This window comes from Pollicipes pollicipes, unplaced genomic scaffold, assembly GCF_011947565.3.
Source record: "Pollicipes pollicipes isolate AB1234 unplaced genomic scaffold, Ppol_2.1 Scaffold_6052;HRSCAF=7182_pilon_pilon_pilon, whole genome shotgun sequence".
NCBI lineage: Eukaryota > Metazoa > Arthropoda > Thecostraca > Pollicipedomorpha > Pollicipedidae > Pollicipes > Pollicipes pollicipes.
In genome coordinates, this window is record NW_023596805.1 from 4,591,276 (window position 1) to 4,604,730 (window position 13,455).

Below are 13,455 nucleotides of genomic sequence, written 5' to 3' on the forward strand. Positions count from 1 at the left end.
TCCCCACTGTGTTGCCGCTAGACAGTAGCTGTCTCGTCCGGGTCCGACGGTCTCCCCTGTGCGTCGTATTCTCCCCCCACTGGGTTGCCGCTTACATCTAGTCCGTCGGCTGACAGCCGTCCGCCCAGCTGATAGCTGTCCGGTCGTGCCACGACAGGTCTCGCCGCTGTAGCGCCGTATGTCTCCCCACTGTGTTGGCCGCTGACAGCTGTCCGTCGGGCGACAGGTCTCGCCGCTGTACCGCCAGCTGCGCCGTGCAGCTCGCGGCCGACCGGCCTCCCCGGCGAGGCCCCGCCAGTATCCGTTTGACGGTTCGGCCCGCCGCCCGAGCACGTTGGACGACTCGGGGTCAGACGGATTATCGAGCCACATCTGGCGGAAGGTAGGTGACCGAGGGGGAGAGGGGGCGGGGCGGGGGCGAAAGGTGGAAGGCCCGCCTGGCAATGGAACCGTCACGTTTGCGGGGATTTGGCGCTTGAAGTGGTGCGACGCTGGCGGCGGGCGCGGGGATCCAAGAAGAGGATCAAGCACTTGCGAGGGTTCTAGTGCTAAGCTTGTTTCCTGGTGATGGAACGTGGCCATGCATGGGACCAATGCCGCGATTTTCACCGCTCGTGTTATGAGCTATGCTATGAGCCATGAGCTATGAGCTGAACGACGGGATGAGCTATGCTATGAGCTAAACGATGAGCTATAGGATACGTTACAAAAGCGATGTGCTAACGAGAAGCGTCATTAAGGTTAGCATGCGGAGTGCGTAGCAGGCGGCGTGTGTGCTTATCCAAGACAGCGAATGCCGGAATCCTGGGGATGACACCGTTGGCTGTCAGTATCGACGCTATTACACTTCTACAGCCAGCCTCACCGGCTGAGTGCTGGTGTATTCAAAGGAGGAGATCACTCGGCCGAGATGATAGCGACTCCGTGGTATGGTCGTGAAAACGTTGGCTGCCAGCAGAGGTTCGCCCACCCGAGCTCTAATAGCCGTCGTTCTGCGCATTATCCCTAGTAATGCCGGTGTATGGTCCAAGTAAAATCTGCTCTGTTAAGTCAGTCCGTTCTTGGTGATTTTTTGTTCTCTACCCACTGTATTCTCCATTTTGCTATGCCGATACACACAACGCACACACAGCTGTGTGTGTGTGTGTGTGTGTGTGTGTGTGTGTGTGTGTGTGTGTGGTGTGTGTGTTGTGTGTGTGTGTGTGTGTGTGCGTGTGCGTGTGCGTGCGCGCGGCGCGTGCGTGCGTGCGTGCGTGCGTGCGTGCGTGCGTGCGTGCGTACGTGCGTGCGTGTTGTGTGTTTGCAAGCCATGTCATTATCGAAAGGGAACAAACAAACAAAGCAGTATCCGATGTGCGCCAGCTCGCTATCGGCGTCGGCCCCTCCTCGAGCGCCCCTCCCCCCTCTCCCTCCCTCTTCGCTACGCCCGATCGGTCGGCGGGGCGTGGCTCGTTCCGACACGTCGTCAGCCTGTCCCGGGGGACGGAGCAGCTGCTCGGAGCGGGCTCAGGCCGTCGAGACCCCCGCCGGGGGGGGGGGGGGGGCGCCGCTGGGGGGCCATGTCATGCGGTGGCAGGATGGGGGTGCCGTCTGGCAGCGTTGGGTCGGTCGGAATGTCGCCGGAGACGCGAAGGACCTCCGAGAATCGCATTTGAAGTGGCTTTTTGGGGCCCGTCGCCGCCATCGGCTCGATCATGTAGAACAGAAACGCGCCTGAAGGACAAGGCATATGTGCGTTGGCTGAGGAAGTGCGAAGCATTCAGACCGATGGCACAGGTCCAACTCAATGGGTGAGGATTTAACGTGTCCACGTGTTTTCAGCGGCGGTGTTGATGTGAGACATAGAAAGGTTCGGCATGTCCGAATCGGAAATCGTCACCGAGTCACAGCTGTAGCGCTGTGACGGTGCATAGCTGATGTGTGCCTTATTTACATTTCATTTTGAACGTGCTATCTCTTGCATTTTTGCTATAAATGAAACAAGCTAAACACAAAACACGCCTTGGGTCTCTGGTCGTTAAAACGGCTTTATGACGACAGCGCATAACGACGTGGGATGGAAGCCTGTCCTTTGTTTCTCTTGTGTGATTCTACAGCAAAAAAAGAAAAAAGCGGTCGGCACAACCTTTGTACACGAATTTGAAAAAAAATATTTTACCGTTGAAAAACTCCACTGACGCTTTTGACTCATGTGAACCGCACTCGCAGCTGCAAACATCGCCCGCGCGTCAGGGAGTGACTTTCGGCCGTAATCCTGCGACAGCAGTGGTCTGCCACAGCGTAACTAGGTATCTGCCGCCTGCCGCCTGGGTCTGCTGCAGGGTAGCTAGGTATCTGCTGCCTGCCGCCTGAGTCTGCTGCAGGGTAGCTAGGTATCTGCTGCCTGCCGCCTGAGTCTGCTGCAGGGTAGCTAGGTATCTGCTGCCTGCCGCCTGAGTCTGCTGCAGGGTAGCTAGATCTGCTGCCTGCCGCCTGAGTCTGCTGCAGGGTAGCTAGGTATCTACCGCCTGCCGCCTGGGTCTGCTGCAGGGTAGCTAGGTATCTGCCGCCTGCCGCCTGGGTCTGCTGCAGGGTAGCTAGGTATCTGCTGCCTGCCGCCTGAGTCTGCTGCAGGGTAGCTAGGTATCTGCCGCCTGCCGCCTGGGTCTGCTGCAGGGTAGCTAGGTATCTGCTGCCTGCCGCCTGTGTCTGCTGCAGGGTAGCTAGGTATCTGCTGCCTGCCGCCTGGTCTGCTGCAGGGTAGCTAGGTATCTACCGCCTGCCGCCTGGGTCTGCTGCGGTAGCTAGGTATCTGCTGCCTGCCGCCTGAGCTGCTGCAGGGTAGCTAGGTATCTGCTGCCTGCCGCCTGGGTCTGCTGCAGGGTAGCTAGGTATCTGCTGCCTGCCGCCTGAGCCTGCTGCAGGTAGCTACTAGGTATCTGCTGCCTGCCGCCTGGTCTGCTGCAGGGTGCAGGTATCTAGTACCGCCTGCCGCCTGGGTCTGCTGCAGGGTAGCTAGGTATCTGCCGCCTGCCGCCTGAGTCTGCTGCAGGTAGCTAGGTATCTGCTGCCTGCCGCCTGGTCTGCTGCAGGGTACCTAGGTATCTGCTGCCTGCCGCCTGGTCTGCTGCAGGCTAGCTAGGTATCTGCTGCCTGCCGCCTGGTCTGCTGCAGGGTAGCTAGGTGTCTGCTGCCTGCCGCCTGGGTCTGCTGCAGGGTACCTAGGTATCTGCGCCTGCCGCCTGGGTCTGCTGCAGGCTAGCTAGGTATCTGCTGCCTGCCGCCTGGTCTGCTGCAGGTAGCTAGGTATCTGCTGCCTGCCGCCTGGGTCTGCTGCAGGTAACTAGGCATCTGCTGCGCTGCCGCCTGAGTTCTGCTGCAGGGTAGCTAGTATCTGCTGCCTGCCGCCTGGGTTTGCTGCAGGTAGCTAGGCATATGCTGCCTGCCGCCTGAGTCTGCTGCAGGGTAGCTAGGTATCTGATGCCTGCCGCCTGGTTTGCTGCAGGGTAGCTAGGCATCTGCTGCCTGCCGCTGAGTCTGCTGCAGGGTAGCTAGGTATCTGCTGCCTGCCGCTGGGTCTGCTGCAGGGTAGCTAGGTATCTGCTGCCTGCCGCCTGGGTCTGCTGCAGGGTAGCTAGGTATCTGCTGCCTGCCGCCTGGGTTGCTGCAGGGTAGCTAGGCATCTGCTGCCTGCCGCCTGATCTGCTGCAGGGTAGCTAGGCATCTGCTGCCTGCCTGAGTTCTGCTGCTGGGTTACCAGGCACCCTCCGTCCGCCGCGTGGTTCTGCTGCACCACGCCATGTCTGCACGCATTTGGCCTGCCGCTGCTGAGCGTCGGGTCGCTGCGCGATGCAGCGTCGACTGATTGATTAGCGCGCGGCTGACTGGCGATCGTATTGATGAGATGATGGGAACGGGGGGCGGAGGCCTGAGCCCGCCCGATATAACACGAGAGCCAGGATCGGGCCGGATTGAGTGGGGCTCGTGCTGCCCTTTGTGGTGTAATGTTCTGTTTGGCACCTCCGAGTCACCAGCCTCTGATTTATATATATGTATATATAATATATATATTATATAATATAGATTGTATATCTATCTATCTATCTATCTATTATATATATATTAGATGTATATTTATGTGTATATATATATTATATATATATATAATATATATATATATATATGTGTGTGTGTGTGTGTGTATATCCCGACGTCTGATTGTTTTATTTATTCCGATTATATGTTTCCTTGGCGTTCTGCTATGGTTTTCATTGAAGTTTTGGGTTGTGCAGGATGCCTTGATTTTCCCCACAGTGGGAAGCTTTGAGCTTTTAAAGAGATGCAAATCATAACTTATTGCTGCTTCCAGAAAAAACGTTACGTTAGTTTATGGGATTGGCGCAGCTTCATCGGTGCCCTACCCTTGTGTCAAATAACGTGTGATCGTCACACATACGGAAGCTTTATATTGCACGAACGGCACGCATTTCTTTCCTTATTGGAAGCGCGCCGTTGGTTATTTCCTTTTCTTGCCTCCTCAATACAGTGGTGGCTTTTTGTGTGTGCGTGCCATTCAGCCTGGTGCCGTATAGGCCGCCAATTTACCGAGCAATCGGAAATGACGACCAATTTCTTCTCTCGCCCGGGTGCTTTGGCTCGCAACGCAGCAACCAGCGCCGCCTCCATTATCGTCGCGCGGAAAAACAGCACCGACCTTTGAAAATAAACGCGGTTCGTGCCGCCCGGCGCGGGGCGCTCAGCAGAACGCCCCGGAGGCATCCGCCGTCAGCTGTTGCGATAGGCGGCGTCTGCTGCGTCAGCTGTCGCTGCTCAATGCCTGGCCGTCGTCCACAGCTGACCGCGGAGTGGGGAGGGGGGGGGGAGCATCGAGTCAGCGGAAATGCTGTGGGGGCGAGGAGACACGTGCGGCGTTGGGGCCGATCGCGCGAGGCTGGGTGCAGGGGCGCAGACGACGCGCACCGGCTGCTGATGCCCGCGCTGGAGTTGATCATCAGCTGCGCGTGGTCGGACAGTTTTAGACGGCTCTCGAAACCCGCTCACCTAGACGTGGTGCAGGTTTGGTGCTTGGGGCTGGACGCTCGATTCCTGTAGTTGAATGTACCCCTGTGACCGTCTCACGGGATATCTACGCGTCCTGACGTGCTGTATGAGATCTGGTCGAAGGGTGGGGCCGTTGGCCTGTTTGCGCGGGTGTGCTGTTGGCGGCGCAAAACGCGCTTACTTCTGCTGATTTCGAACGGACTCGACTCAGCGTGAGGTGTCGGTGGCGGTTCGGTTGGCATTTCAATGAAGATGCTCTTCCTCAGTGATGGTGAGACTGGCATACTGGTTCTAAGTGTTGAAGTAATTTTTTCTCACTGCACATCCACCATACACAGACACACATACATACCCGGTCCGTCTGTTGCCGGCTTCGTCCGTCAGAACCTCCGTGTGTTTCGGTTTTATTCGATATGGCAGCATAACTGGAGCAACTCAGTTTGACGTGCACGTCTTTCGGGAAGGATGATGAACGTTGGACCATAAATTGAGACTCACTTCCAGTGACAGTTTGCTCCTCTTGGACCCAGTTCTTCATTGGCATAGCGCCCACCGTGGGCTATGACGGCGTGTGAGTGGCAAGTGTGTACGTCACAATGAGTGACTTTACCCCAAGGCTTATGTTATGACGGTCTTACATGTGACGTCGGAATTCGATGCGGGATCGTGTGACGAAATGACGAGCGGGGTCATATCCTCTGGAATTCGATGCGCTGTGTTTGAAACCAACGCTTTCTTTTCGAACAAAAACTGGTCGTGAATAATCCTTCCGGTATGAGGTTTTGTAAGGCCTTTTTATAGCAAGCTTGTTTCCAGGAGGTGCCTCGTACCTTACAGCTAAAGCAGAGCCGTGCAAAACACAAACGACTTCGGCAAGTGCTGGTCATCCGGCTGTCGCCGTAGCTACAGCATCCATGTCCTGCTGATTGCCACCGCTTCAGCGTGTCAGGCCGTCAAGTCAAGCAAATCAAGTTGAGTCAAGTCAATTCAAGTTGTCAAGTTGAGCAAGTCAAGTCGCCAAGGTAAGCAAGTCAAGTCGTCAAGTTTAGCGGGTCAGGTCGTCAAGTTAAAGAAGTCCGGTCGTCGAAGTAGCAAATCAAGTCGTCAAGTTAAGCGAGTCAAGTCGTCGATCTGAGCAGTCCAAGTCATCGAGTTTGGAAGGTCAAGTCGTCAAGTTCAGCAATTCGTCAAGCTAAGCGAGTAAGTCATCAAGTTAAGCACGTCAAATCATCAAGCAGACTCCGAGGCAATCTCGCTCCCTCCAGACCTGATCAGGCGATGTTGAATGCCGCGGGTCACCGCACAAGCCTCGCCGTCGCCCGGGTCGGCGCAGTGGACCGTATGTTAATGTCATCAGCCGGTGGCGACTGGAGCTGGGCCGGCTAACTCCGGGCGGAATGTCGCCGGGCGTTGGTGCTGATATGGGATTTCGAGGGATTTGCTGGGACGGTGATGGGTGACGAGTCGCCGGCCGCTGGCGAGTGGTGACGGTGAGTTGCGATGGTGAGTTTGTGGCGGTGAATTATGACGGTGAGTTGTGATGGTGAGTTGTGATGGTGAGCTGTAACGGCGAGCTTTGACGGTGGAATTGTGAGGGTGAGTTGTGACGGTGAGTTGTGATGAGCTATGGCGGTGAGTTGACGATAAGTTGTGACAGTGAGTTGTGATGAGCTATGGCGGTGAGTTGACGATAAGTTGTGACAGTGAGTTGTGATGAGCTATGGCGGTGAGTTGACGATAAGTTGTGACAGTGAGTTGTGACGGTGAGTTGTGACGGTGAGTTGTGACAGTGAGTTGGGGCGGTGCTCGCGTTGAGGTGTGAGCCGTGTTTTTAAGGCGGCGTGCTGTGCCGCTGTGCCGCTGATGCACGTGAGCTGTGGCTATGAGCTGTTGTAATGACTCACGAGGGGCCGCTAAGGTCAGTTGGATCGGGGGCTATGGTTGACTTGGATGCGCTACAGTCAGCAAATTTCAGCTTATGAGGCATGATGAATTCTGGAAAAGTGCCAAGAACTATTTATTCGTCTGAGAGAATGGCTAATCTAACTGGCTGGGCGAATTTTGTAAATGAATATCCTGGCTTAACTGACGAGGCTAGATCTGAACCAGACCATTTGTTCGTCAGACAGTGCGAGTTAGTTCGCGTTCAATCATGAATCGGGTTTCATATCAGAATATTTCACCGCATAATCCAGCCTGTCCATCCTCTCGCGTACTCTGGAACACGTTCCCGTCATCTCCACGCCACTCGATAGCTCGTGTAGTTTACCGTACGCTGCAATACATGATGGTAGCCCGGGTCGCTGACATGGCTGCCGCAAGGAGCCGGTCCGTCTCGTCCCTCTCGATGCACTGGCGGGTGTATATTGCACAGAATAATATTTATATTCGAAATTAAGTTGTGCCGGTCATTGGCTGTGTTTCTGGTCGATGGGTCAAATCTTGTCCAGCTTTTCGTAAGCAGGTTTTAAAAGTCCGACAGGGAACGCAGGACGCAGTGAATGATTGTGCCGCAGTAACGATGCATCTGCTATCTGTCTGTCAGCAACAACATATCTGTGTCTGTCTCGTCATCTATCAGCGACAAATGATGCCAAGAGAAATACCGCTATGTATATGTTTTGACAATTCAACGACAGGTGACGACGTGTTCGGACTATTCGCAGCAGTTTTTTTAGGTGCAGCCATTTATTTGCGGACTATTTGACTATTGCAGTTTGTGTAAGCTGTGCTGTGCGAAGATGATCGTCCAGTTCTTGGACAATTTCTACCGAATTTTAACCGCTTGAACTAAAACTCTTAAAGTCATGTTTCGTTGCCATGAACCTTGGTTTGGTATGCATGGAAGCTGTTCGTTGTAGATTTGTATCTGTGCGTGGCTTCTCCGGATGGAACGACGTAATGCATACCTAATTTTGAGCGGCGTTGCTAGTGATGGATGCGTGGATGCGTTATGTGATCATGAGTAAGAAAAATAATCACAGCACAATAACGTCTATGAGGGCATATATACTCAACGCCTGCACTTCATGTCAGTGAAGTTTGTTTCTTCGAATGTCTTGGGCAGCCGCTGATGTGAAATATTGCTATCGTCGTTGAGTGGGGCGCTTGCCCTGCCAGCTATCGGCGGTATCCGGCGCTCCCTTCGCTGTGTCGTTGGCGGGCCAAAACTCAGTTTGGTCGGAAAATAGCGTATTTAACCGACATGTTCTCTCAGTTTGGGGATATTTTCTGTAATGTCGGTCTCCCGTTTATGAATACATTGCAGTTATCGCTGTGTTTGGTCTCTTTCGTGACTTTGACGATGGTGATGATGATGGGGTCAGGGGGTGCACCGGGGTCGTTCAACGCCCACACGGGAAGCCATTGCGGTCTCCATGACGGCCTCTGCTGAGGCGCACCGGCCTTTTCACGCACTGGCCTCAGCGTCGGGCGAGAAGCGGTCACCAGTCCTCGACAGAGTCCTTCCTCGACTCTGGCCGTCCCTGGTTGCCCACTCCCGTCGACCACGGCCGATGAAGCTACCAGCTACGTTCTGCGACGTGTTGACAACGCCGGTGCCCCCCCCCCCGCCCCTATCGCGCCGCCCTCGTCCCTCTCCGCCCCCTCGCCGCCCTCCTGTCGCCACCAGGCGCGCCGTCGTTCTGCGTTCTTGAAATGAACCTCGCTCGTGTGAAGTCCGCCCAACGCGTCGCCGCCCTGCTGGCGCAAGAGGGCGCGCGGCACGACACTTTTGCGCGGGTGACGGTGCGCTTTGGCGCGGGGCTGTCACGACTGTCACGCTGGACTGGCGGCGCCGCCTGAACGCCATCTGGCGACGGAGATACTTTCTCGGCAGCCGGGCAGTCCCGTGTCGGGCCGCGCTTGTTGGGGCGGCCATTGTCGAGCAGTGTCTTGCCGAGCAGTCTCTTGTGCGGAGTGTCTAATTTGGAAGCCTCATGTTGGCAACGTCTCTTTCGGGGCGTCTCGTTTTGGCAGCTCTTCTCAGGCAATTGAAGAGCCTGTTAATTGACTAAGTCAATTGACAGGCTGTTCCTGTCAACTGACCTCTTATCAGCCAACCTGTTCTGGTAACTGTCTGGTGAGTTGGTGATCACCCCGCGCCGGTTTTGTATATACCCTCGTCAGCCAGCGACAAAACAAGTCCGATGCGATATCACGCCTCAACACGGTTTGCATGTCAGTGGCTTGTGAAGACTTGCGCGCAAAGTATAGAGTCGACTGAGGGCACTGTTACGGGTACCACGCTGCGAACCCCGGCTGGAAATGGGACACGAGGGCTACTGAAACCCCAGACCTCACTGGGCGTCCCCAGGCTCGTCCGAAACTCTGGCACCTCTTATGGAGCTTGTGCTCGGAGCAGCACTGTGGGGCTGGTGCGAGCCAATGCTGTCGGGATTCTGCTGCCCCCCCCCCCCCCTCCAACTGCTGCCCTGATCGCTGATACGCCCCAGGGCATGACCCCCTCCCCGGGGCCTCTGCGCTCCTCGCGCCTCGAGCGCGCCGCACCAGGTCAAGGTCGGACCGCGTGTCCCCGTGACGTCACACGAGTCGGTGTGACGTCACGGGGACGGGCGGCAGTACTACACACACATCAGGGGAGGGTCCTCGACGAAAGGGAGGGAGGGTCCTCGACGAAATGTGGCAACGCCACCCTCTCAGCCATCTCCCGCACATCCCGTGTATGGGGTCCTCTTGTATGTCCTCTCAGTCTTCATCACCTCAGACTGGACAGACGGGCATTTCTGTTCGTTTGGGGCAGGCTTGTATTCTTGTTAGTCTAGGGCAGACTTGTTCTGTTGTTCGTCTAGGGCAGACTTTCACTCTTGTTCGTCAGGGCAGGCTTGCCCTCCTGTTCGTCTGGGGAAGGTTTGCACTCCTGTTCGTCTAGGGCAGGCTTGTTCTGTTGTTCGTCTAGGGCCGACTTCCACTCCTGTTCGCCTAGGGCAGGCTGGCCCTCCTGTTCGTCGAAGGAAGGTTGCACTCCTGTTCGTCTGGGCAGGCTTGCCCTCCTGTTCGTCGAAGGAAGGTTTGCACTCCAGTCCTCCTGGCCCTCCTGTTCGTCTGGGGAAGGTTTGCACTCCTGTTCGTCTAGCCGTGCACTCGCTGTCGCGGGAGGCACCACGCGGGCGCGTGGGTACGCGGCGAGGTTTGCTGTGGTGTACGGGCCTCTAGCATGATAGGGGTGCAGGCTGGGTGTGCTGTTGGATGAGATGCAACCAGTAAGGAACATAACTGCCCTTCATGAAATCAGCCGTTTTATGAGAGAGTATCGTGGGTGTGAGTAATTCATTTGTGTGATATAAATATAAATAGAGACATAAATAAGGTGAATAACATGCATTCGAATAATTCCGTCCGTTCCGTGTTGCCTGTATATCCCTTGGCCACGTTCTAAACGTTTGGCAGTTTGAGTGTCCATCGCATTATTCATGGACCTCAAGTTATCAATAATTCTTAATCGGATTGCAGCATCGTTAAGCGGCTTACACTGCCCAACCGTTTTGATTTAGGTCAGTCCAGTCCCCGGTCTGTCAGCGGCCCTCTCCGACCACTCCAACCAACGCGCAGACGACAGCCAGCACCCAGCTGACCGTGACCACGTGACCTGAATCGCGCCCAGTGACCCCAGCGCGTTCTGAACGCGGTCATGCCAGTCTCTCGCAGAAGCTCCATCGTAAAGACTAACGGGTGAACGGTTCGTTCCATGACAGGCCCCATGGCCACTGTTTATCCACTTCCCCGGAGCAGGTGTATTGCCGCCATGGCGTTGGCACGCTGCCAGCGTCCATTTCATCGATTTGACGGCTGACTGGTATCGATGGTAGCCGAGGGACCCCCGAAATGGCGACGATTGCCGCCGTCCGTCGGCTTAAACGGACTCGGTCCCCGCTGCACACACAGACATACACATCATACGCTGGACACCAGTCATACACATTATACGCTGCACACACAGACACATCATACGCTGCACACACAGACTTACACAACGTCTTTGGTCTGATAAACTGCCGTGTTTCAATCATGTAACTGCCGTGCGGACAGCATATCCATGAAGATGTGGGGCATGAAGTCGCCGATCTCGGCGTTGCTACAGTTCCTGTTATGAGTCCTGACGGTGGCAGCAAAAGGCAGGAGGTGGACGAGACCGTGCATGTCACGCGCACAGTTACGTCTGTCTGAATACAAGGAGCGAAAGCTTGCACGTGGCAGGAAGCGGGCGCTCCGGCGACTCGAGCTTGCCTGTGACGGTGCCGGCTGGATGATGCGCCGGCTCGACGGCGGATCCAGCATGTTTTTTCAGCGAAGTGGGGGGAGGGAGGGGAGCGCGGGGGGGGATGGTGCGACGACTCCTGCGCCGACTTCCCACTTCCCTGAAGCCTAGAGTGATGAAGTAAGACACGCGTTTCGTGTGCGGCGCGGAACCCTGCTGCCCTCCCCCCCCCCCCTGCATCCTCCCCCGCGCCGGCTCGATCGTCTGATGCAGTCTGCAGCTCTCCCTCGCGACCTCCCTGTCTACTGGCTGGACTAGGCTGGACCCCTGCTCTATGCGCTGACCTCGCGCCTCCTGGCGCGGAGACAGTCTCCGGGCAAATACACCGACGTCTCATCTCCGGAGATGATGGTCTCCCAGCGCGGAGACAGATCAGCGTCTCGCCCGGCGTCTTCGGCGCCCCCCAGCGTCTCCGGCGTCTCCGCGGGTATGGTCGCAAACAGGGTACAAAACTCCGTTTACATCAACCCAGGTGCTAGAACGACTTCACTCTCACGCAGTCCGTACGCTGAAAACACGCTTCGCGATCTGATCCAATCATTATCACCATCATCATCGTGATCGTCATCATCTATGCGTAGGACGTAGTCCATAATTAATGCTATTATTATTATTATTATTACTATTATTGTTATTATTTTATTATTAGTAGTAGTAGTAGTATTAGTTTATTATTATTATTATTATTATTATTATCATTGTAATTGATGTTGTTAACTGGCACGCATCCATTCAAAAGAATGAAATGCTTATGCTTGTATTATATCACATCAAGTCACACTATTATACACATTGACCGTGGCCGCTCGCCATCCTTCACGCCTTCCGACAGTCGGGCCTCACCGTGTGACCTGTGACCCGGCGGAGGGTCGGTCGACCTCGGTCGGTCGGAGGGTCGGTCGGCGGAGGGTCGACGTCGGCCGCCAGCGCCCCTCTAGGCGTCCCGCCGGCCGCCTAGAGGGGCTCCAGCGCTCCATGACTGACACGGTGGCGCGGCCGACCTGGCGGGATGGGGCGGGGACTCCGCCAGCGGCCTTTTCATGCGATCCGCACCCCGATGCCATGGCGTTGCATGCAGAAAATGGACACGCAAATCCCGTTTGCGTTCCAGCCAGAGCGGGCTAAAGCTTCGGTACCGATTGACGCACTGGTAGCGGGCGCGTTAGGTATGGGCCAGTCACAAAACGGGACTGTTTAGAACCAGTCGTCCTACCATCACTCGCTAAGTCACGCGCTATCCCTCGCACACTATCACGCATTTGCTGGGTGGGCACGAAGGCCAACCCGTAGCGCCCGTCGTCACGCTCCGTCACGACGTGACGTGACGTCACGTTCGTGACGATGTGTGACGTGACGCGGACGTAGTTTGTCGATATTGACTAAGCGCGGCTACACAGCGGGAAGCGGCCTGGCTGGCGAAGCACGTTGTCCTCGCAGTCCTCCCTGCATTCGCGGACTGTGCTGCACGAGCCGTTCGATGTGACCGTCGATGCTGAACGGGGACGCTCACTGCCGATTCGCTCACGCCGGTTTGTTCGGGTCACACACGCGCGCGCGTAAGCGCTGGCACTCGCGTCGGTCGGTCGGCCCCGTGCTGTGGGCAGCCTCTCGACGATCGCCGCATTGCGAGGACACGTTGTTCCTGTCCTTGGTTGCCTTGGGGTTGTTCCCCCTGGGTCCTGGGCGGTGCCCTGGGCCGTGGACCTCCGATGCGCCTCCTCCGGTCAGCGTCTGACTCCGTTCGGTTCTTGTGGTCGTGCCCGCCCCCCCCCCCCTCTCTCTCTCTCTTCCCCGGCGCCTGCCCTGTGCCGCCTCGCCTGTGACCTATGCCCGGTCACCGCGTCGGATCAGTTCATGAACCGCCGGTCACCTCGCCGAGCACATGGGATCCCCGCGTGGACCACGTCGGTTCACCTGCTGAACCAGGCCGGCTCGCCTCGGCAACCGCGTCGGTTCACCTCGTGAACCACGCGGGGTTCGCCTGGCGAGCCCCGTCCGACCGCCAGCGTCACGCGTCACGTCACTGTCTCGGGGCGGGTCACGTTGTCACCCGTCACGCGCACGACCACACGTGCTGCGTCACCCCGCCGCGTCACTGCGTTCTGGCACATCGGCTCGGTGTGAGTCCGACGGTGGCG